Source organism: Anas acuta, chromosome 5 (assembly GCF_963932015.1).
Source record: "Anas acuta chromosome 5, bAnaAcu1.1, whole genome shotgun sequence".
Lineage (NCBI taxonomy): Eukaryota > Metazoa > Chordata > Aves > Anseriformes > Anatidae > Anas > Anas acuta.
The window spans coordinates 25,393,479-25,417,768 of NC_088983.1; the positions used below are offsets into that span (position 1 = coordinate 25,393,479).

The 24,290-nt window shown below is 36.7% G+C and overlaps 1 protein-coding gene across 1 annotated transcript in view; it reads left to right on the forward strand.

Annotated features, from left to right (window-relative positions):
- The window catches only part of SLC25A21 (solute carrier family 25 member 21), a 249,554-nt gene that overhangs the window by 2,003 nt on the left and 223,261 nt on the right, over positions 1-24,290 (forward strand). The window lies entirely within an intron of this gene.

Here is a 24,290-nt window from a genome sequence, read left to right on the forward strand (position 1 = left end):
GTGAAAGCAGAAATGAAATGCTGGAGGGCATGAGTTGCTGAGAGTGTACTTAGTATTTCACCCTTATAAGGAATTTGGTTGCCTGAACTTAGTTTTCCAGTATCTCTTTTAGACACCTTACATTGCTTTTGGCTGCCTTTGCAGAAGGACACAGGGCTCTTGAAGGGCTTTTTTCATGTTTACTAGCCTTGTGTGAATGTCACAGATATCTTAGACTGTACCACAGAGTGGTATTTAGTAGGAAACTGAAAAAAGAATATATATGATGGTGAATTGATGAATATATTTTTAAGAAGTTCTGATAGTCATAACTCACACAGTTCAGAAAAAAAAAAGAAAGGTAGGAAGCTGTAAGAAAGCTGCCATAATTCAGTGTCTTAGTCAAAACAGTGATAGGAAAGTAGCCAGGTAGTCAGGGAACGAATTGTACAGCAGAGTAGGTGTAATGAAGGGTCAGAAATACTGTCTGCATAGGTAAAATGAGACATTATTTAGCATCTGCGTGTCTGATGCAAAAGGATCTGATAAGAAGTGATTCTGCTAGGTCGAGTGGAAAATGATTACAGATAAGCCTAAGCTGTCAGAACTGGAAGAAAGGGATTTTTGAAGCTTTATGGAAGATGACGGGACTTGTTCATGTACTTAATAAAGAGAGGGGAAGGGGAAAAAGAAATCAAGCATGACCCCTAGTCAACAAGACTGATAAAATAGAAGATACTAGCATGCTGAAGTAAGGAGAAATGAAAGTATTCAGTGTTGAAAAAGAAAAGATTTAAACATACTGTTGGCTGACTGAGGCATTTCTAAGTTAAAGATAAACTTGAGTGGTGCTCTGATATTACTGAACTGTAGACCTCAGGCATGATGGGATCTCAGGCCTACTTCATGTCCGTGGCAGGGGGGGCATCTGCTTCTGGGTGGCTCACAGCTTGACTTCATATCAAGTTGAAAGCTCTGCTTCCCGAGGGTGAACTCAATCTCAAGTACGAAGTCAGTCTTGGCATATTTTTTCCTGTTGGCATTTCAGTGTGCTCCCATCTTTCAGATTCCTGAGTGGAGGTCAATACCATAACTGAAAATACTTGATTTTGTTTGGGTGCCTTGGTGTATAATTGCAGTGAGGAGCAGGAGTTTGAGTGAAATGGAACTGGGGCCCTTTGTTAAGTTTGGTCCCTTCCAGTACAGTGAGCTGATGGCATGCTCCTTTTCTCTAGTGGTTAATTAGTACACTGAGGCATGTGTGGCACGTACAGCAAAAATTAAACAAAACAAAATCTATAAACTGTAAATCTCATTGCGAAAAGAAGAACTTAGGAATCTGTAACTGCGATACTGCTATATATCTAGGAAACCTAAAGGCTATTTTAGCAGCCGAGTCAATGAAGGGTTAAAGTCACAGAAGAATCATTTTTCTAATTCATAAGGATCAGAAAAACATTTTTTTTTTTCTTTTTTTTCTGCCAGCATGGAAAAGGCAGAAATTTAAGAAATAAAGTAGTGTTACATGCAAAGTCAATGGAAATTTCTTTCCAGAGAAAGAGGAATTGAATACTGCAAGTTACGTTGGGTGATACCTGGGTAGATTTGCCATGACATGCTGGGAACTGTCCCTTGAGTCAGTTTGAATGATGAAGTGCAAATGTCATCTCAAACAACTGCACAGATGACCCTTGGCTAAGTGAAGTAGCTGAATTTGGTTACCTGGAAGGTTATAGGATGCTGCTGCTTGGTATAGATGTGTATTTAATAATAGTAATAAAGGCTGCAGAAGGAAACAGTTAGCTAAAACCATAGGTAACATAAATAGAAAGTAAATGTAAATGAGATTTTACGTTCACTTCTTTTGTTCCCATAAACTTTCAAATAAGATAAACGTCTTTAATACTGAAGTTAAAATGTTGAAGGGTTTATTTATTGTGATAAATACAAAGGTGATAAAATACAAAGATAACATGTCTGTCAAATCTGCAGTATCGACTAGATCTTTAAGTACTTGTTTTGCTGTAATTCAGCGTGCTTCTTTTGCTACTTCCATGTAATAAATTATCATGAGCTATTGGCTTTCTGTTATTGTGAGATGAATATGCAAAAGTCGGTATAAAATGAGGTTTGGTTGGTTGCTTTTTAAAGAAAAGCATTTACTTGCTGTGTAAGAATAACTGGAGCTGGTCTTTTTTTCTCATTCTCCTTATTTTCATGAAACAGTAGGATTTCTGCCTGTCTAGACCTCTCGGCTTTGATTTTTTTTGGAAAGAGTTAGGTTTCCAGCTGCATTGAAATCTAATAGGATTTGGGAGTCTAATTCTCTTAAGCTCCTTTGAAAGTCCAAACCTTTTCTTTTGAGAGGTGTTTTATTTCAGGAGTAGACAAAGTTGATTATCCTGGATTGCAGCAACCCCTTTGAACCAGATCTACAGGCAGGAAAGCCAATCATCAGAGTAAGAGTGTTGGATGCAAATATAATATTAAAAGCAGTGTTTGGTCCTCCTATCACTAGAGGCATTAGGCAGACAAAAATCACTGCAAGGTATGCCAGCCAGCATAAGCTTAAGTAACAACTTAACAACTTAAGTAATAATTAAACAACTTAAGTAATAGTTGTACAGGAAACACTTTCAAACAGCTGGAAAATCAGCTATTTTTATTATTTTTTATTTATTTATTTATTTATTTATTTATTTTTCCCCAAGGTGTTTAAGACTCTTAAGACTGAAATATCTGAGACTACAGTATGTGTTCATTGTCTTTCACCACCTGCACTGAACTGGCTGGCATTTTGGACAATAACAAAAACTGTTTGTATTAACAAACTGAGGGTGGGAAGCAGTCAAATAGTACTAGTTTCAAGGAAACATCTTACAAGCTAAATTATTCCCAAATAATGCACTTGTAAATGCACCAGTAAAGCCAATTTTCTCAGCTAGGCTGAGGAGTTGGTAGTATTCTACCTGATGCTGGACTTAGTGTTTTTGAGAAGACTTAGTGTTTTGCTTGGTTGGCAATGTGGTAAGGAGAATTTTGGGTGAAAAGAAGACTAAAAGAAGGTTAAGGGTTTGTAAACTCAATACCTACATGCAATAAACCAGTGCACAGAGCAGATAGCTGGAAGTATGCAGAACGCCAGGAACGAAGCAACTTCAGTCACTATGTGAGCATTCCCCAGTGGAAAGTTTAAGAGTATTTCTCCATCCACTGCAGCATATCAAACATTATTTATTTCTGTAAGTGACATTTTCAGCTTCTGAGCCTCTCCCCTTCAGCTAGAAAATTCACCCCTGACTCTGAAAGACAGATTGGACCATTTGTTTTGTGTGCATCTTCCTTATTTAAAGGTGTTTTGGGGTTGCTTCAGAAAACCTTATTTAATTTTAGTGAAAACTAATGAAATTCACATGGGCTATCATACACTATGCTGAAAATTCCTATCAATTTTCAGACAGTTAAGTAATTTGAAGAAACAATATTCTTGCAAGATAGTTAAAATAAAACAAATGAAAACCTCTATATGTCATGTATCGGGTGAACAGATGTTATTGGATCAGTTCAAAGCAGTGCTTTAACAAGCTATGAAAATCCTGTCTGGAACTACTAAATGTTTTTCTAGGTATTCATTTTTTCAATGTAATAGCTTTTGTATGGGGATTAAGATATGAAGATGTAATTTTTAAGTACATGTTTATACAACAGCGATGAAAACTAAAGAGCTATGAGACTTCAGAACTTTTGACTTGACACCTGCTGTATGCTTATTACTTCCTGTGGAAGCTGGGACCTTGAAACAAATATTACTATTTTATTTTATTTTATTTTATTTTATTTTATTTTATTTTATTTTATTTTATTTTATTTTATTTTATTTTATTTTATTTTAGTCTGTGGAACCAGGAATTGCTCATAACAAACTTATTTTTTGATCCTGGGGATTAATTTTCAAACTAAGCTAGTGTTGCTTTGTTTCAATGTTGGTTTGAATGGATAAAAGGAAAGTAAATGGAAGCATCCTGCAGCCAGAACTCATCAGTACCATTCTGTCTTTGTTCCAAGAGAAAATCTGGGGAATGTAGTTGGCATCCTAATCAATGGTGACAAAACATACGAAGCACAAAATGGCTGTGCAATAGACATTTATCATTAAGATTTTATACACATAAGCCTGAGGGTTTTGAGAAACGTTATGTATTTTCTACTGTTATGTTCTACTAAGAGTTTTTTTTTTCCTCCAAAAAATAAATCAAAACAAACAAACAAACAAAAACCACAAAAAGCCCCAAAATTTAGTAATCGTGGTGACCTATAATTATTTGCTCTGTTACCCACAAGGTGGCAGTGTAAGACTACAATAAAATGCTCGATGTGTGCCAGATAAGTGAGAAAGGACGTTGAAGCTGTTACAGGTTAGGACATGGGAATTTGGATGACAATTCGAGAAAGCAAAGCTAAAAGACATAAAAAAAATCACCATCAATAAATACTGATTTCATATATGTGCTGCAAAATCTGAGTTTGACTTTCCATACTTCTACAGAATTGTAAACAGAAATCTGCAGAAGATTGTAAACAAACTTATATCACTGATAAAGGTAAAAGGGTGGTGCTAAGGCAAAGTTACCACACAGAAGTCAGAAAACCTGGGATGAACTTCGGGCCCAATGGAATCAATATACAACTAGCTACCGATTTCCATGGAAAGGAATTTGCCTGTTGATTATTTTAATTTTACCATGGATTTCATAAACAAAGTTAATACTAGGTGTTAAAGGCTGCTGTAAGCATGTGATAATTTCTTTCAAGTATTAATAGGAATGTAACCTACAGCAAAGCATAAAAACTTGCCGATATATATATCTTTTTTCAGAAAAAATTCAGAATATTTTATTGCAAACAATGTTGGACAAATTAGCCAGATTTCCAAGTTAGAGTATTGTAGAATAGCAAGTATTATATATGTAAAACCAAATATTTAGGTTAAACTATTAATGACATCATAATTAAACTATGATGACATTATTATATTATGACATATGATATTATGTCATCAAAATTAAATTATGATGTCTATTTTAATGTTTATAGGCAAAAGAATCCATTGTCTGCAAAAGCAGTTCTGAGAAGTTGATACATTTGTGGCAAAGATTATATTAGGGTAAAAAATATTTTTTATTACTGAATTTTTTGTTTCATCAGTTGTGCTTAGTGACCAATATTCACATTCATTTCCAAATAAAATTGTCATACCACATGGAATAAGGATACAATTCTAAAGTGTGTCCTTTGATAGCAACCTATGTGGTTCTGTTGACATGTTCTAGAAAGGAAAATGAAAACTGATTGTGATTATTTCTGTGTATGGATTTTTGCCCATTAAGTGATATTAGAAGTTTTCCCTTAACCATACCTCAGTTTCTGTGATATTCCCTTTGATGTCCTTACGCTTGCAATCATCCATTTTTATGCTATTTACATTTCTATTTCAAACTAGCACAAGTTTGATAGGACCCACAAAATCATACCACTGAAACTGGAAGAACTCATCAGTTGCTGCTGGCCTGACTGTCAAAATTTGCTCTGATAATTTGTTTTCTTATTAACCTAAATGCCTCAGACCGACCTAAATGGTATGAATTAAAAGTGCTGAAAGAAGTGAAGATGATTAGGATGTGAAAAACAAACAAACAAAACCTCAGATAGTAATGTGACTGCTAGAATCTGGAAGTCTTGAAAGTCAATCATGCAATGGACTGGCAGAACTGACATTGCTTCCATTATAGGAATACCTCTAAGTATTTTCCTGTAGCTGCATCTTGGTCAGAGAAAGCCTTATGTCTGTTCTGCTTCAACCAGAGATGAAAATGTGTGATTCTGATAGTTGGCTGGGTTTGTAGTGGGTTTTATAGTCAGAAGCTCTCACTCTTTGATGCTTAATTATCATTTGTACAAGATAAATGTTAAACTTAAGTCATTATAAAATAGTTTCTGTACTACTACAGGTATCATAGAATCACAGAATTTCACAGAATCACAGAATTTCTAGGTTGGAAGAGACCTCAAGATCATCGAGTCCAACCTCTGACCTAACGCTAACAGTCCCCACTAAACCATATCCCTAAGCTATAGTTTCTGTACTACAGGTTCTGCAGTTCACATCAACCGCTTTTGCTGTGGAAGATGAAAGGTAAATAGTTGCAGGAAAAGCACCTGTTGTTTTATCCTGCAGCAAGTCTTGTCCTGAGGACTCATTGCATTTTAAATATAATATAACTAACAGCTGGAACACCTAAGGCTGAACTGCCTATAGTAGTGATTTCCCGATGGGAGAATACTGTTATATCTGAGAGGATCTGAAGTTTGTTGAGAAACTATACACGTGTTGTTCCCAACCCATACAATAAATAGGAAAGGAAACATGGGAGTAGTTGTCCTTTAGATCAGCTTTCCAGTCAGTAAACTACACCATTAACAGCTGCTTTCCCTGCCCCGCCCCCCCCCCCCCCCCCCCCCCCCTTCCATCCCTAGTGTTGTTGGACATGCATAATAGTGTGAACAAGAGTTGTTGCGTTGTTCATGCTTCACATCCTAAACTCTGCATCCAGCACTCTTTTTAGGCTTCTGTGATCACATTCTAGGTAGCATCCATTTCTCCTAGATGTTCTAGTTCACCCTTGGAACAGCTTCTACTTGAGAAGAGTTCCCTATCAAAAAATAAAGTGATTGGCAGTATTTGGAGAGGAAAATAATTTTCAAAGGACCTGAGAGCTCTGAGAGTCCTCAGAGTCCTGCTCTTCACTCTCAGTTCGTGATCTGTGGCTACAGAGCCAAAGCAATTACTGTTTCAAGGTAGTATTGTGTTGTATGGATGACTGCTCCATTCTCTTCTCTGAAATGGGACTGGGATTTAGAATGGGGTTAGGGCTGCTGGATTAACCAGGGGAGCTGTGGCAGATTTACTTATTTTGCCTGTTAGTAAAAAAATTTTAATAGTAAACCTGGAATGCTAGGTGGTTACTAAGATGGTTTGGTCTTTGCTTAAAACAGCTTTTACTGTGTTTTTATTATTTATTTATTTGTGTATGATTATTTATGTATTCATGTATTACTTATTTATTCATGTATTCAGAGGTTGGACTCGATGATCTTGAGGTCTCTTCCAACCTAGAAATTCTGTGATTCTGTGTATTTATTTATTTTTCCCTAAACAATGAAGAAAATAACTATCAAGATGCAGTACGTTTTATCTGGCTTATTCTTCCTTAGTGTAAAGTGTGATGATGGATATCCTAGATGACAAAAAGAAACAAATCAACCCCTTTTCCTGATTTGTCATCAAGGTTTTCTCCTTTCTGCAAAATTATACTTCTTAATAAAAGAAGAAATATAACATTATTTATTAGACATTTCTAAAGGGAAGGAAGAAAGCATATGGGCTGTCTTTCTGCAAATATTAAACAATGAATACTGTTAGAGACTAGACTAAATTGAAAAAAAAAAGTCTTATTTAAAGTATGAAACTCATCTAGGTTAATGTCCATAAAGTTTAGATTAGTTCAGACTTTTCTTATTAGAATAAATGTTTCCTTTTAAAAAGCATGATAATCATAATCAAGACTAAATTTGTTCTGTTATTTATTTTCAAAATGATTGTACATGTTTAGCAGACTTTTGATTTAAATCCCTAGGGATATATTGGAGACAGATGTTTAGATGACCTCATGTTTAAAGTAAAGTTATATTTGGACACTAGATTAAATTTTCCTTAAAATCTTTCCTTATACGATAGACTGTGGAGGGGTGCAGAAAGTATTGAATAATTTATGTTGAAAAGATACTATTTTATTTTTGAAAATAAGTTATTAGAGTTCAGTAGATTTTATTTCAGGGGACCCTCAAAACAAAACGTCTGATTAGGAAACAGCATATTTACAAATGAAAATATTGTTTCTGGTTGGAGAGCTAAATGGGAAACAGACTTTTTTTTTTTTTTAAGTTCCTTGAATTCAAATATAAATTTACCATGTCATTTATACTTTCCACCATAGCTTACTAAAGACTACATTAGAGATTGTTCAGTCTTCAACTCATAGTACTTTATAATAGGACATAACAGTAGCTAGTATTTTTACTGCTTTCTGGTTTTGAATGGCTAAGGAATAGTTTCAATCCAACTGTAGTTAGTGTCATTGTGTTGGTGGCTATGATGGTTCCAGAAGTTATACTGAACAACATTTTGGGAAAAATACTCTTCAATGTTTCATCAAGTCATAATTATCAAAATTGGCCTGTTGAAAATATATTGATTGACAGATAAAAATAAGTCTCTTCAGTCTCTTGAACTTTATAGGCAACACTTGCTGTTAATGCATTTGGTTAGATAAACAAGTTACTGAGCTGCTGGAATTCTGCCCTTTGTAGTAATAACTTAAGTATTGTACTAATAGATGTATAGCTATTCTTGCCACTGCTGAATATTTTTCTTCCTAATTACAACTTTACTGGCAAAATCTACTCTTCTCTGTAGCCTGATGCAAAGGTTGCACTAAACCATTAATTGGAGACTTGGCACTTGGACTGCAAATACCTTTCACCCAGATACCATGTGAACATTTCTGTGGGGCAGCCTTTTTTATTATTTGCAGTCATTTGGGTTGATTAAGATGGTGGAGATAGCCAGCAGAGCTGGAAATCTGTTTTGTACTGAGTGAATCTTGTTAAATTCAGGCAGCAGGTGAAGCATTTTTCACTGTTTTCATTGAGTTAGACCTGGAGTAGTCCTCTCCTGGATAAAACAAATTTTATTGTGGTACTTGGAGGCTCTTCTTTCTTGTAAGAATGGATATTGGGTGAACACTGGGATAAAAGACATATGTCTACTTCACAAAGGGAGTGGAAGGAGGAGACCTCATCCTGTTCCTGAAAAATGAGGTTTCATTCTGTCTTGTCTTTCTAGGGCTCATTGCTAGTAGGTGAATGCAGATAGAGAAAGGTACATCAGGCATGGGCAATAACTGTTTTGCACAGCATGGATCTAATTAAAGCCTACTGAAGGAATGTTGGTACCCATGTGATGCCATTACTGTAAGCAAATATTATTTTGTTTATCTTCTTCTTCCTGAATCAAGATTTGGGCTTTAGCTTCTAACTCTGGAAAATAATAGCAAACATTCTTCTAAAAATCAATGAAAACCAACTGTTTTGCATAAAAACCAAGATGGCATCTGATATTTCACACATGAACTAAGTTTATAAGTTTATAAGTTTATATACCACTTTTGAAGTGGTATATAAACAGAACTCCTTTTCTATATCAGTAAGCATAAGAATTCAAGCTTTGTTTATTAATTTGGAAAACCTGTAAAATGTATAATTTACTGTGTATTTGAACTTCTTGGTATCATTTCCTCTGTAAGAGTGTGCTTACCTGGAATATTTCTGGCAGCTAAAGAATAAACAGCAGGATCACAAGCAAAAAGGAAATCAATAGGGAAAAATAAATTGATGTAAAATTAAAGTTTATACAAACACAGGTATCTTCTGCAGACTTTTGAAAAGCAAGAAGTGGCAATAAAATTGGAGCAGGTGGTCCTTAAACATCCACTAAAAATGTCACTTGTCAAAATTCTTGGAACAAAGATAAGGGGCAGCATAGAATGAACTTCTAAACATTTTATGGATAAGCTACTTTCACAGCGTTTTAGTTATATATTGTCCACAAATAGATTTTCTACATTCAGAAATGTTCTTTAAAGGCATTACAGGAACATTGATCAGTTTAGACTTGCCCTAAACTTTTAAAATGAACTAGTCATTTGCTTGGCCTTGCAGAGTCAATGCTTGGAATTAGGTTGAATAACTTGGGCAACAACTCCTGTGCTTGTGTAGTATAAGCCCACCTTTCATTATATGATAGCCTTTTCCTTTTTCTCCATATCAATCTATAATTTGTTCAATAAATAGAATGAATAATGGCTGTTCTATTTAATACTCATTATCTTCTCATTTAATGTGCTGTCACTTACATGTATATTTGACTATTGATTACACCTTAATCTTTTTATTCTACTTTATTCACTGAAGATTTCAGGTGTTGTGCAGAGATATGTAGGAATCATGGTTCCTCAAGATGGGCACCTGCAAGTAAATTAGACATGTTCACTGACATGCTGTGAATGTATTGTGCAACCTGTAGAGAAGCCTGGACATAATCCTGGAGGGAGGAGAGGGAAATAACTGCCTTAATTGTGCTTTTTTTTTTTTTTTTTCTCTTTTCTTCTTGTTTACAGTCCTTTTTGTCCTTATCTATGCATCTTCCAACTGTTTTTAAGAACAGAGGGGACCCTAAAGACAGCATGCTACTCCGCTATTTGGACTGAGCCGTGTGCATTTTGTGCACAGAATGACAGTAACATCCTTCAGGGAGAAACACTGCAGTCAAGTAGAGATGGTATATCAATTGTTGCAAGCTCAGTCTTAAACTGGTCTTTTTCTGTTCAGTCTTAATCCTTGTTTCCGACATTTTAATTCATGTTTGTAACTGCACCTAGAACCTTAATTGCAAAACCTGTGAAGAACTGAAAAGTTCTGATGGGAGAGTCAGCTGTGTTTAATAAATCCCCTTTTCAGGGGGACATCACTAGGGCTGGAACTGTATTTAGTTCAACTGGAATAAGGATAGCTTGCTTTGTCTTTATTTTGACTACAAACTCTGTAGTTAGGAAATTAAATTCAGACAGAGGAATAAATCATTGTATTGCATTTTGTATTATAGTTGAACTGTTTGTAAAACTTGAACATATTTTATATTTATGTTTGCTAATTGTTTTGTAAACCCTTCAGTATTCAGGTTTGTAATATAAATAGTTTTGACTAAGGGCAAGATTTAGACTGCCTGCACTCTGCCTAAGCAAAAATTGGGCGCCTGCGGCTTGTGGAACAATTCAGAACAGACCTGGGAGATTCATGAGACCAGGGAAAGACTTGGGACCCTCCTTGGCTTAGTCTGTAGCCCAGAAAACTGAGGAACTGCGAAAGTCCTTCTATCCTTGAGTCTTTTTTACTGGGCTGCAGATCTGGGTTCATTCTTGCTCCTTTTGGGGTCTTTGAGTCTTGTTTTTATATGGTGGTGCATGCTCAACAGGAGAGTAGCTGTATATGCAGTGGCCCTGGTGGTGAGTGAAGTCCTCTGAAAAATGAAATGATGGACTTAATTTTAAGCTGAGGAGAACCTTAGGCATAACTGTCCTGCTTCCTGGGCCCTGATACATTAACTTTTCATGTGTACTTTCAGGGGAACTGGCACTCCTTAGTTCTAAGGGTATGCAGGTGCCTAAACCATGAGAGTGGTTTAAGTATTTAAATTCCTTTGAAATCAATGGAAGTTACTATTCCCCTGGTATCTCTTTTGACCTGTATTAGATCTCCACAAGGTCTCCTTCGGTGTCCAGCATGCCCATCTGTTCACCAGCTCCCAGTGGCTGCTCCCTGGATGTGTACAGGACTGAACTGCTGATGAATTATTCCACTGACTGCAGGCTTGGGTGCTCTGAAGCGTCCTGCTGCAGCGAGGCAGCGACCTTCTAAGTTTGCAGTGCCTATGCCAATATCCCAGAAGTATGTAGGCAAATAACTTTAAAATTAAACTTTCCAATTCGAGTGTCTAAAACTGGATGCCTAGAGGAAGATATCATGTATTTCATTATGGCAGGTATTATTTTTAATCACAAATCACTGAAGTCTGCAGGAATAGAATCGGGCTGTCAAAGTCTGCTCCTATCTGGTAGGAATGACTGGTAAAGGGCTCCTATCCCAGAAACTTTGGAAGTTTTGTTTGATGAAAAAACATCAATTGATTTAAATAAATAAATAAATAAATAAAAAATACCAAAGACAAGAAGCTATAATGATATTGGAAAAAATGTATATATTTTGCCTTAGTTGTAAGCAAAATCTTCAAAAGATCATCACATGCTGCTTATAGAACAATAAAAAAGTTTTAAACTGGAAGAATTTTCACTTTATACCAAGGTATGCAAGTTTGCTTTAGTTGAAAGTTTACTTTGCTAATGGAGGATTTTTAAATAAAGTTGACAAATTCTGAATTCCAAGACTAAATATCTAAATTTTACCACAAAATATATATATATATATATATATATATATATATATATATATAATGTGATAAACCATCACAGAATGAAGACTAATCACAGCAATTAAGGATGAACAATATATAATCCATCAGTGACTTGAAAGCTTGTCTTTACAATGTTATAAAATACAGAAAGAATAATTAATGGACTGGAAAGAGCTTGGACCAGTCTGGATTTCAGAGCTGGTCTGTCTTTGAAAGGGGTCAGACCAGCTGACCCCCAAAGTTCCCATCTCACCTAAATTACTGATTCTAACTCTACTACAAATGCTATTCAGTGTGAAAAAAAAAATAAAAAAATAGAGAATTGTATACAATCTATTAACTTATATCTCTGAAGTCCTGTACGAAACTTTAATTGATATCCCTTCTTACATTTGGGCATTAAGCTAAAATGTTGGAAAATTTGCTGTTATTTAATAATAAAATTTAAAAGTATTGCACTTCTAAAATGTGCAGCCCATCATCAGTTACTGTTGGATCAGCTGTATTGTTCTCAGTAAAAAGAGCTGTGAGATGCACTGAAGAGCACCATAAATCTCTTTTGGAAAAGTGGTAACAGTTTTATATAAAAGCACATTTTCCATTCAAAAAATGTAAACCTTTACTGAAGGAAAGGAGGAGATCACTTCTGATGTACCACTAGCACAGGCATCTGTGATGCACGATAACCTATTACTGCTCTCACTGCTTGGGTAACACCAGTCTGCCACAGCTCTGGCCTCATAATTTTGGAGCTCTTTCTTGAATGCAACATTTTTAATGTACGTTATTTCCCATTCTGTTCTACAACTTTTATTCTCAAACTTGAAAGAAAAAAAATATAGTGTTTGATTTTCCATTCACCAAGTTAGATATGTAAAGTCACGTGGATGTTGTCATATTTTTGAACATGGCTCCATTGCCCTTTTACCAAAGGATCTGGGGTGCATATCTGGAGATGTTTTCTCTCTGATTTGTGTTCAGTCTGTACACGGTTGTCTTGCTGAGTGAGGAACAGGGTTTTTTGTGGGCTCATAGACAGTACAATAAATTCATGAGATTTAATAAGTGAGATAAGACTGAAGCAGTCTTCTCTGTCTGAGCCTATTTACACTCAGTTATCTAATCACATTGCTGTTCCACCTTGACTTCCTGGGTTACACCTTGAAACTGTTAGATAAGAGTACTGTCAATATTTGCCTTAGCAGCTTCTCTGGACAGCTTAGTTATTCCTCCAGTCGTAGCTGGGAGCCAGTCAATTTCTCATGCTTTCTATTGAGATTTCCATCCCATATCTATAGGTCACCTTCAGTTGGCTTTGAGCTGGAGCTGGATCAAGCATAGGTTTCCTTCCATTCTTGAGTGTCCAAGACGTATTTGTATTTCTCCCTCATATGTTGCAGGATGGATGTTGGCAGTGGTCTGACAGACCTTTGCACTGTTTCCATTCAATCAGAGTTCCATTTGGGTTTTGCTTAGCTTCTGCTCGGCATCTCTAGGTTTTTCTGAAACTCTTTTTCCCAGATCAAAACATTATATGTAGAACATCAGATGTCTGAGGTATTTTTCAAACATGGGTCCCGTGCCAAGCAGGACCTAAATGGCAGTGTGCTCTGAATGTATGCAATTTGTGCTTTGTTTTCTTACGTGTTCTTGCCAGAACCCTGGTGGTATCAAACCTGCTAGTGGGTAAAACATTTTCTGTCAGGAATCTCCTCCAATGTGTCTCCTCTCGTGTATAATTTAAATATTCTTTTTTCATATCTACAGACAAACTAGGTAAATAAATGGAGGCCCCCAGCTTTTTTCCTACCTGCTGTAGCCAGTAAATACACCCACTCGGTTCCTGCCTACAACAATAAAGTCCTCAAACTTGATAGGCAGTCTCTTGTTCCCTGTTTACTAAGCATGATCCATGGAAAGATAGGAACGAACTTTTCATGTCTCTTCTGTGCATACAAGTATTTTATTTTTTTTTCCCTTGGTTTGGTCCCATGTTTCAGCTAACAGTATACCTTATTGTATGCCAACAGTTTGCAAATGTCCAGCACCAGAGAGGGTGCTTGTCAGTTTGGTATCTGGGATTTTTTCCATTGTTATTTTCCTTTACAATTAGCTCATATTTTTGTTAGGGATGATGTTGCTTTTGTGAGACCTGTTTCTCTCATTAGCCAAGTGCTACTTATAATGAGACTCTCATCATACTTTTTTTTTTTTTTTTTTTTTTTTTTTAATCATTTCTTTCATCCCAGTGGATTTTGTCACTATCTAGGTTAAAATCAGCACAAACTCAGGGTGCATTTAGGTTGACCATGTCACCCTTTTCTGTTGCAAGGTTCAATATAGGTCAGTGGGGACATTGACCTATAAAGGAAAGAGGTGGTGCTATTTATCTGTGCTTGTACTTATTGTGTTAGAAAACTCTTTGAAATGATGCTCAACCCTTTTAGGGAACTGATCCAAGAGGCTTAAGTGACAAACCTAATTGGTTTAGTTTTCTGTTAGTTTGTTTGCTTGAACTGGGGGAGCTGGCAGGAATACCCAGGCAGTGGAGGAAGAGGAGGCATTGGTTTGGTATCAGCTGGCTCATTCGGTTGCTTACTTGTTTTATCAGGCCGCAGTGAGTGCCAAGAATGCTTCAGCTTCTGAATGTCACCCAAAGCTTAACAGATATCAGCAATTTAACTTGCTCTATTGTGGTAGCTAATGAAGCTGTTTGTCACCTTCCATATATACACTCGTAGGACCTGCTTCTCAGGTAACCTGAACCCTTAACAAATACCATTAAAGGAAAATACGTATTCAAATAATCCATGCCAGGAAAAAAGGACTTTGCTCAGCTTTGTGTGAGGATTAAGAGGGAAAGAAGGTTTCGCTCTGCTTTTTAGGAAAGAGCTTAAGAAACTCTTCTTTGTAGTACTGGTGCACTGATGAACATGTACAAGTCCTGAATTGAGTTTAGGGTCCGAGGAACGGATTTTGGCCTTCATATTGCACCTTGTTCAGTTTATAACCTGCTTGACTGTATGTGTGGAAAAAAACAGTGAGTTGCAGCTGTGGCGATCAAGTTGCTGGTCTTGTTTCCCAGCACAAGCCTGCCACTAGAAAAACCCATCACCAGAGTTTGTGTTAATCTGGAACACTGACAGATAAACCAAGGCATAGAAATACTATCCAAAATGTCTTGCCTTTCTGATGTTGGTCACTTGAGGGCAGGGGGTGATGTTGGAAGTGTGAGGGAATTTACATTTTCACCTCACTTGCTCTATTCCCTTTAGGCTCCGAGGCCATTGATTTTAATGTATTTCTAGTACATTATCCTGGTTCGTTAAACTTTATTTTTCTGCCTGACAGTATTTTTCTTAATTTGCTCATAAATCTTTAGAAGCCTTTACTTATGTTCTTGTTTGCAGTATTCTGTAATCTTTTTGTGTGTGATACTTGTACTTCAGCATTTAAGGTGGAGATGGCAGTGTTGTGCTTCTTCCCTGTCTTGCACGGAGACAAAAGGAAATTGCAGACGACTGTGGTTCAGCTTTGTCTCTTCAGACTCTCAGGCTGCTGTGTTGTTTTCTGAGTTCATGTGTGAAAGAAGAAGCCTAACTGTACAGAGGGCTTTGCTATCTGAAAGTTTTTCTATAGGAAGATAACTATGTCTGTCATATGAAAGAAGTATTGAAGTTAAGCTACAGCAAGTGGTTAAAGATCTGTCTGTCCATGCTGCAGGGAAGTATGGTATCAATTGAAAAGTTCTATTAAAAAAACAAAAACAAAAACAAAAAGAAACAAACAAACACACACACACACACACAAAAACAAAATAACAAAAAAACACTTAATTGAGAAATATTTAAATTGAGAATAATTTTATTTCACATAAAGTATTGCATTTGTTAGTTTCAGCTAAAATGGAAGAGCTGTTCATAGTCTGGAAGTTACAAACTTATATAGTATTTACAAAAGTTTTATAAACACTCATGGAAACTATAATATTCTTTTCAGAAAAGCATTGTCACTAGGGGGTTAAATGTGTCTGGGCACAAACCCATTGGCTTGAATAAGAAACCAATTCTGTGTTTGGAAGACTGATAGTTTAAATGTGTTCTTGGTGGAACTAGAGCAGTGCATCTGAACATCTGGAACTTGGGCCTTGCAGCTGGAAAGCAGCCAGATGCTGACCTTGGTGGTCCTGCACCTGTGGATGTGGTGCCCACCCCAAGTCCCACTGAGGTCTCAGATACCCACACCTTGCACAGTGTCTTCTTGCACACTGAAGTCTGAAGAGCTAAGTACTACTGATTTCTTGTGTCTCAGCTTTCTTGTTTTCATATTAGGAGGTTGACTATATAGGCAAATGTTTTTCAAGTGTCTTACTAACAGATCCTCGTAGATGACAGATGCCTCTGTTATTCTACAATGTATTTTTTTTTCTTTTTAACCTTCCAGTTTTCCTCCTTAACTTGTAGTCCTTTCCTATTCATTAACTACTTTACAGTTGGATGGTTTCACTATACTCTTTTTTTTTTTTTTTTTTTTCCTCTAACTCTGCAAGCAAAACTGTGCATCTGTTAATAAGCTGCTATGTCCTAGTGACTCAAACACAGCTAATAGGAGAATTCAGTGGCAACTGTGTAACTGTGAACACCATGAGTATAAATAAATATTTTTGGAAATATAAAGTCTCATATAGTATGAAAATATAATTTACTGTTTATCATTAGTGTACACATTTTTAGTTCTTTATTAGAATTGAAACTCACATTCACAGCGGTAGTTTTAAGAGCATATCCCTTTATATGTGGTAGAGTTTGTATTGCTATTAGAATTTACCTGTTTTATCCTATGAGTGAAGTCTGTGACACTTAAGGCATTTGAAAAAGCTTCACATAAAAATATGTGAGATGGGGTTGGAAGAGGGGCCAAGTATTTATTATACATTTGTGTTCCACAGATACTATCTGTTTCTTCAATGGCTGTGATTGTATTTAACACTGGAGATTTGTCTGCAGTTTGTTCCTTAAAAAATTGATATTTAAGAGGTGACATCATTCATACCTTCTAGTCCTGCTTCTCTGCCTGTTCAACTCCTGTTTCACTATTTTAAGTTCTATTCTTCTGAAGTAGGAATTTCAGGAAACTGGCTCCAGACCATGTAGAACAAGGAGTATCACTATTCTTAAAACATAAATAATACAGAATACTTTGTGATAATACTACTTGTATGTATGAAATCTATTTGTCTCAATGATGATTTTTAGAGTTATCATAAAATAGATAATTGTTCTTTGTCTCCAGTGTTTTACCATCTAAGCTTTTTAAATGAATGCTAAAGCTGTTTCACGGGGTACTTACCACTGTTTTGTTCCTAAAATTCAAGCTCACTATGAATGCATTAACTCTATGTTTGTCTTCTATTTTAAGCTCTTGTGTATTAGCTGCAAATGTCTGTTCCTTAGTTGAGAATTCTGATATACAGGTATTTTTCTTTGGGTTTCTACAATAGCGAATGATGCATACTGATTATAATCACTTAAAAAAAAAAAAAAATGTATTAACTTGGCCTCTTAAAATATTAATGTAGCTTAGGCAATTAAAAGTAACTTCCCACCACAGGTAGCTGTTGGTACCACACCTCATGTGAAATGAGGAGATCAAAAATCAGTTGGGAAATCCCTACTCTGTATCTGCCTTTGCTGTAGTCATTTTTTTGCTGCATGTGCAATTGGCAAGACTAGCAGCAACCATAACCAGTGTAGTGATGTCTAAGTTTTCAGAAGATTAGAAACAGTAGCTCATGGGCATGAGCTGTTCATTTCACTCTGTGCTAATGTATTCTAATGATGATGCTTACAAATGCTAACAATTTTGCTTCTCATCAAAGCATGCAAAAAAAAAAATAATAATGAGGGGAAGTATCATGTTATGAAGACATATGCCAGTATTTTCTGAAGCTTGTATGTGCCTGCGATGGCCTGGTAGAACTGTAGCAGGTCAAAAGCAAGTATCTAAAGATGACTGTTTTTTTTTTTTTTTAGTAATTCATACGTGGGCTTTGGCATGACCCAATCTTTTGAAGGAGAGATTGTCAGGGTCCAGAAGTCTGAAGTACTGTTTTTAAAACATGCCGGTAAACTGTGCGGGTTATGTTGATCTTTAATTTTATTTGAACTCAAATAGCACATATTTAAAATTATTTTAAATAATGTCCTATGATTTGTCCCTTTGCTAAACCTGCTCCCATCCTGAGTCCTTATCCCTTCTGGTGAAGGTGTTGCTCATATCTTCCTCTTTGTTAGTAACATGTTGTCTCAGCACACTCTGTCCATTTTGATTTACTAGTGAAACGAGCAGCTCATTCACTGGTTACAATGATGTACTATGGCCTGGGCATTCTGTATTTGGATTATAATGGTGCCTTTTGAATAGAGGGGTTGAAAATTTTAATGTTGGAGACAGAACAATTGCCATCTTGCAGCTGATGTGGATTTTCCCAGATAGCAATATACCATTCTTTCCATAGGCAAATATATAGATCTCGCTCTTGTGCATTTCTGTTCTGAGCACAAATGCAATGTTTCCATGTAATATAAGTATTGAATATTAGCAGACCAAGGGAAGGTAAGGATTAGTCAACAAAATGTGGATATGCATAACCTTGATTGTTTAAAATGCTTTTATTTTAAATACTGTGCCTGTTTAGATCACTAATGTATTTTAATTGTTTCCATCTTTCAAAATATATCTAGCAAGTTCAGTTTTTAGTTGTTGTTACACAAATAAACTGGTATTAGATGCATTGCTTTCTTTCTTTCAAACACACTTTCAAATTAGTCCTTAATGTGGTTTGAAGATTTTGCCAACATATTCTTCCAGATCCTTCCCTTGTATGAGGGTGGTTGATTACATCTATCTTTCGGTTTACAAATGCCAATATATTCCAAAGAATGCAAACCCTGGGACCATTTGTCATCACACTTTGATTGTAGTTCACTTCATTATTGTATGTAGGAGGAAAAGCAAACAATTAGATGCCTGAAAAGGGGAGTGGGGTGGAATTGGAGTGTCAGGGCATGCTAAACATTCTTATTGCATTGCATACTTTAACCTCCTATTGTTTTCCCATTGCTTTTAACACTTACATGCCTGGATGTGACAAATACACATATACTGGAGGGGGGAGGGGGATAAAATAAATAGTAAATAACAACAACTAAACAAACAAAAACCCCAAACAAACAAACAAACAAAAAAAAATCACAACCCACCACAAAACCAGAACCCTTTGTCTAAATGTCAACGTTCCCAAAACAGTCTAAAGGCTATAGTCCTCTGGACTTAAATTTTGTGGACTATGTGCCTCACTTTTGGTTTCTAAAAAATGCTTTCAGTTTTCTTCTTATTTAGAGCTCTGTTTTCAAAATCTGATTTGCTTGGCATAAATACTCAGTTTGTAGACTTACTCGGGTCCAAGTTTTATTGTGATCAACAGCGTAGGCATCCTTCTTCACTGCAGGGCTCCATTCAGCGGCTGTTTAGAGCAGCTTCATCAGATCAGCCTTTTTATAAACCATCGTGGGGGAGAAAGACAGTTCTCACCAGTTTTGCCCTATATCTGCTGCACCATTAGATTGCCTGACCGTGATGCAAGAGACTTGGGTTCAGCTCCTCCTCTGTAAAAACTAAAGCTGGTGCAGCCCTGAGGGGAGCGGGGTGCCCACTTTGAGCTGCTGTGGGGAACAGCTCATGCTCTCAGCCCTCTGCGTTGAACACATTTCCACAAAACATTTAAGGGCTGGGAGAGGTGGTGTGCATGCCTGTGAAGCCTACTAGCAAGGAAGGAGGTTTCAATTTAAATGTTAAATTCAGAGCTGAGACTGTAATCCCGACTTCCTGCCTCCCACCAGTGTGCCTCTTCTACTAGGCCAGAGTGAATAGCCTTTGATCCAGTGGATCTTTAATTTCACAAAATGCACTGGTCTGAACAGGAGGGAATGAATAAATTTACCTTCTATAGTTATTTTGCTGTAACTTGGCATTTAGAGCAGTCTCTTGGGAGCTGATAAAGGCAGGTTTAACTCCCTTTTGTTGGAGGCAGACAAGAAAACAGTTTCCCTTGCCTTGATGCTATTGCTCAGTTACTGTTAATTTGTTTACTTGTTTGGTTGCAGGTAAAATCACCATCATTGCTTTTTCTAAAAGGAGTCACAAATGGTAATACATCTAATTCCAGGATGAGGCTGCAGGTTGAAAATACCAGGTAGAAAGAGGCATCTTACACCTGCAGAGAATTTGGGTGTCTGATAGCGACAGAGAGCACTCTCCCTCTGCTTGGCATTTTCCAGTGCTGCTCCTCAGGTGGATGTTTGGGGTTTTGGCTCTTCCTAGGGACCTCAACAATACTCACCATGTCTGTGAATGTGGCATTTGGGAATCCTGCTTAATACAGTGTAGATTACACAAATGAGGTAGAGCACTTTATGTCGGTACAAATAGCATTCAGCATTTTGTAGTATATTCTTTGTGGTTTTAGCCTCAAGGCAGCAGTTTCAGCCCCAGATATTGTCACAGCATGTGTCAGGGGCACAGTGGAAGGGAGGGCAGCTGAGACCAGAATAAATACCCACTCCTGCAAGTGCTGTGCAGAAGAGTAGAATGGAAGACCCACCTGTTATTGAACTCTTCTTTGAGTTTTTGTGGGCCACTTTCACAGGCTGATAATGACTACTTCCAATTCAGGGTTAAGGCTTCAAGACTGATGTCATCTGCTTAATATGCTTCAGTTTAAGCAGTGAATGTCCCTTGTTTCAAGATTTATTTTTATTTATTTATTTTATTTTTTTGCTAGTGGTCTGTAATTTTGCATTCAAGTGATTTTGGGAATGGTATTTTTTCAATTTGACTGTGTGGTAATAGTGGATATCCTGTTTTCTGAGTGGTTCATTTTTGGAGTCTAAAAATAGTCCTCCTGCTTGTATGTTAGAATTTAAATGAGAAAGAGATACCTAAGACAACGGAAGATGCATGTGCCTTGAGTCTCTCTACTGCTTCATATATCAGTCATTGAGAATTCAAAACATAAATGTCAGTATCTTCTGTTGGCTGACCGGTAGTGCCAAATGCATCTGGATTTCCTAGATATTTGCACATTTTTAACCAATACTCTGTGGTTAACCATTTTTAAAGCAACATTCACTACCTGAAGTACTTAAATTACCCCTTAAAGAAACATCAACATACACGCAAAGGTCTGTTAATAACTAGCTCACAGCTTTGAAGCAAAAACTGTACATTTACTCAAGGACCCCAACTTAACTTTTGCTATGGATGCATCAATCTGGGGGAGTCCATCTGTGCTATTAGCTCATATAGGAACTGAGATTCTAGGAACAGCATCCACTCAATCACCAGGCAGCTTGGTTTGATGTAGCACTTACGTGAATTTAGTGGGAAGACTCCCTTTCATGGCTATGTTTGTTAGGGAGCCCTTTAGAGCACAAGCAGGCATTTCCCTCATTCAAAGAACATCTGTCAGCTGCGGTGGAATTGTAAACAGGCTTTGGCCTGAGCCCATCTTCCCTGCTCCTGTTGAGCGACAGGTTTTGTTTTTTAAAATGCAAATAAAAGTGCTTATAGTCCAGAAGCTGGCCTAGGGCTTGCCTCCCCACCCATGGCTTTATTTTTTTTTTATTTAAAAAAAAAAAAAAAACACTCTTTCAAGCTGTGTAGGCCCAACTAGGGAGATGAACTGGCTTGAGACTCATGACTTTCTTAGCCTGGAAAGCATTTGCATAAGCTGTCAGTTTTCTGTGCCTGACCCCAGCTTTTGGCAACTGCAGTTCCTGCCCAAAGAGCAGGAATGCTTTGGCAGCTCTTTGGATTTTCCTGATGCTTCTGTTAACTACAGTGCTTCCATCTGTTGTCTTCAGAGGCTCATGTGACCAGGAAGGCACAGATTTTCAGTTCTGGATCACGTCATTAGGTTTAAGAGGGACAGAAAAAGTTGTAGGGTGTTTTTCCTTAATTTTTATTGTGAAAAATGTCTTTGAGGTCTGGCTTAATACAGACCTTAATACAATAGGAAAATAACCTCAATTATTCATGTTATGATCCCTTTTTGATTACTTTTTTTTTTTTTTTTTTTTTTTTGAGGAAGATGCATATTAAAAGAACACAGCAAACTTGTGCATAAATGAAGGAAAAAAGCTGTCTTTCTCTAACAGACCTTTAGACTTAAAGACAAATAAGTTATTATTTGTTTGCCTTCCAGCATTTATAAGGATCTTTTACAGAGTTAAAGCTTCAAATGTGTCTTCTGCGTTTTCCTCACCAGGACTGTTCTAGGGTTCTTTTCTTCCCCCTACCACCCCTGCAATTTCCGTTGCTCGGATAATCCTCATCATGATTGGCCATGGTTTGTACTTAGTTATAATAGATTGTGGAGTAAAATCAGCACATAGTACAGGAAGAAGAGTTGAGAAAAGAAACACGGTGGTTGAAAGAATGGCTATCAAGCAGTGAGATCTACAGGCTGTGAAATAAGGAGGCGGTAAATGTCTCATCACCTGGGTCCTGGAACAGCTCATTAGCAAATATGATAGAAAAAACGATCCTGTTTGGCCAGGAAAATGACCTGTAAGGTCGTTCCTAGCTCTTGTTTCTATGACTGAACAACCCCACAGAGTGAATTCCCAGCACCAGCTGGGAAAAAAGCACCAGCTAAGTGGGAATAGTGAGTTGTAAGAAGTCTATTTGCTGAATACTGAAAAGGCTTAGCACATGGTCATGAGAAGATGGCAATTTTTTTTATTTTATTTTTAACTGTAGTACGGTTTCTCACTTTGGTGCCATTATGAGAAAGACAAGAGAGAAAGTGAACTTAGTAGGGCCACATAGCTTTTGTAAGGCAGAAAACATCTCATCTTTGTTTCTGTTTCTGCTCTTTCTGGGAAACCCCTGTGTTATATGCCTCCTCTGTGTCTTTAACAGTTAAAACCAAAAAAAAATCTTTAAAAAACAGTTTATGGTAACAATATCAGAGAGTAGTTAGGAAGTCAAGGATCCAGTTCATCTAGTCTTCTTCTTTTGTGAATAGATGTTCCTTTCATGTGAAATACTCAATTGCAGATTTTAGGAACAACAGGATAAGCTGTGTGCAATAAACTGTGTGCATCTGGCAATGTTTTTAATACACAGAATGCTAAGCCCCTGCCTGCATAATGTGAAAATAAAATGCATGGTATGGTTCATAGAAATCAGACTTACTGCTAGCAGACTTCCAGAGCATGCAAGATGTTCTGCTGGAGTGCACAATGGGGGTCTGATCTGTGAGGGAGTAGTTAACTCTGGCATATTTAGTTGGCCTGTCTTTTCTACATTTGCAATATCAAATCTTTGTACAAAGCTGATGAAAATAAGAGAAATGAAAGTAACCTGAAAACTTAATACATATGCTGTGTTGTTTACATTCACTTGTCTTTTTCAATGTTTGTCTTCCAAAATCAGTTTATTTATGGGTAGGAAAATCAAAGGATATTATATCTTATATAAAGGATATTATATCTTATCCTCATGTCTAATGCTAATTAGTCAAATATTTTCCTCCCAAGAATCTAAATAATCTTTTCTATAGGTTTTTAATTCTTTTAATAAAATTATTCAGAATTATGTTTGAGATTAGTAGAGAGCAAGACAGGAAATCTTAGTGTTCTACAATATATGTGTTTTTCAGTCGTCTAAAATTAAAATAAATTCTGCTCTGAGAATAGACTGAGAGGAGATGGACAGATTCTGGTTTCTGCACAAAAGCAACCTATTGAAGCTAGTTGGTTTATTTGCATTGATACCTTCATCTGGACTGATCCCAGAGCATTACAGATGGTGTTCAAAGAAACGTGGAAGATGCCTTCTTTGCATAAGAACTACAAGATCTGGGCATTTTATTGAACAAGGTTAATTTTGAGGAATGTAAATGAGAATCCATTGCTATTTTAAGCATCTAATAATTTACTTCATTCATGGTGACTTTTTAGTTATTTCATGTTCAGCAGTGTTTATCGTAAAGCTAGTCTATATTTTTCCCATGAAGTCTCTTCACTGCTCAGAGAAAATATCTTTGAAAACATATGTTGTTACATAAGAGCCTGTTTGTGGGAACTTCAGGGAACTTGTG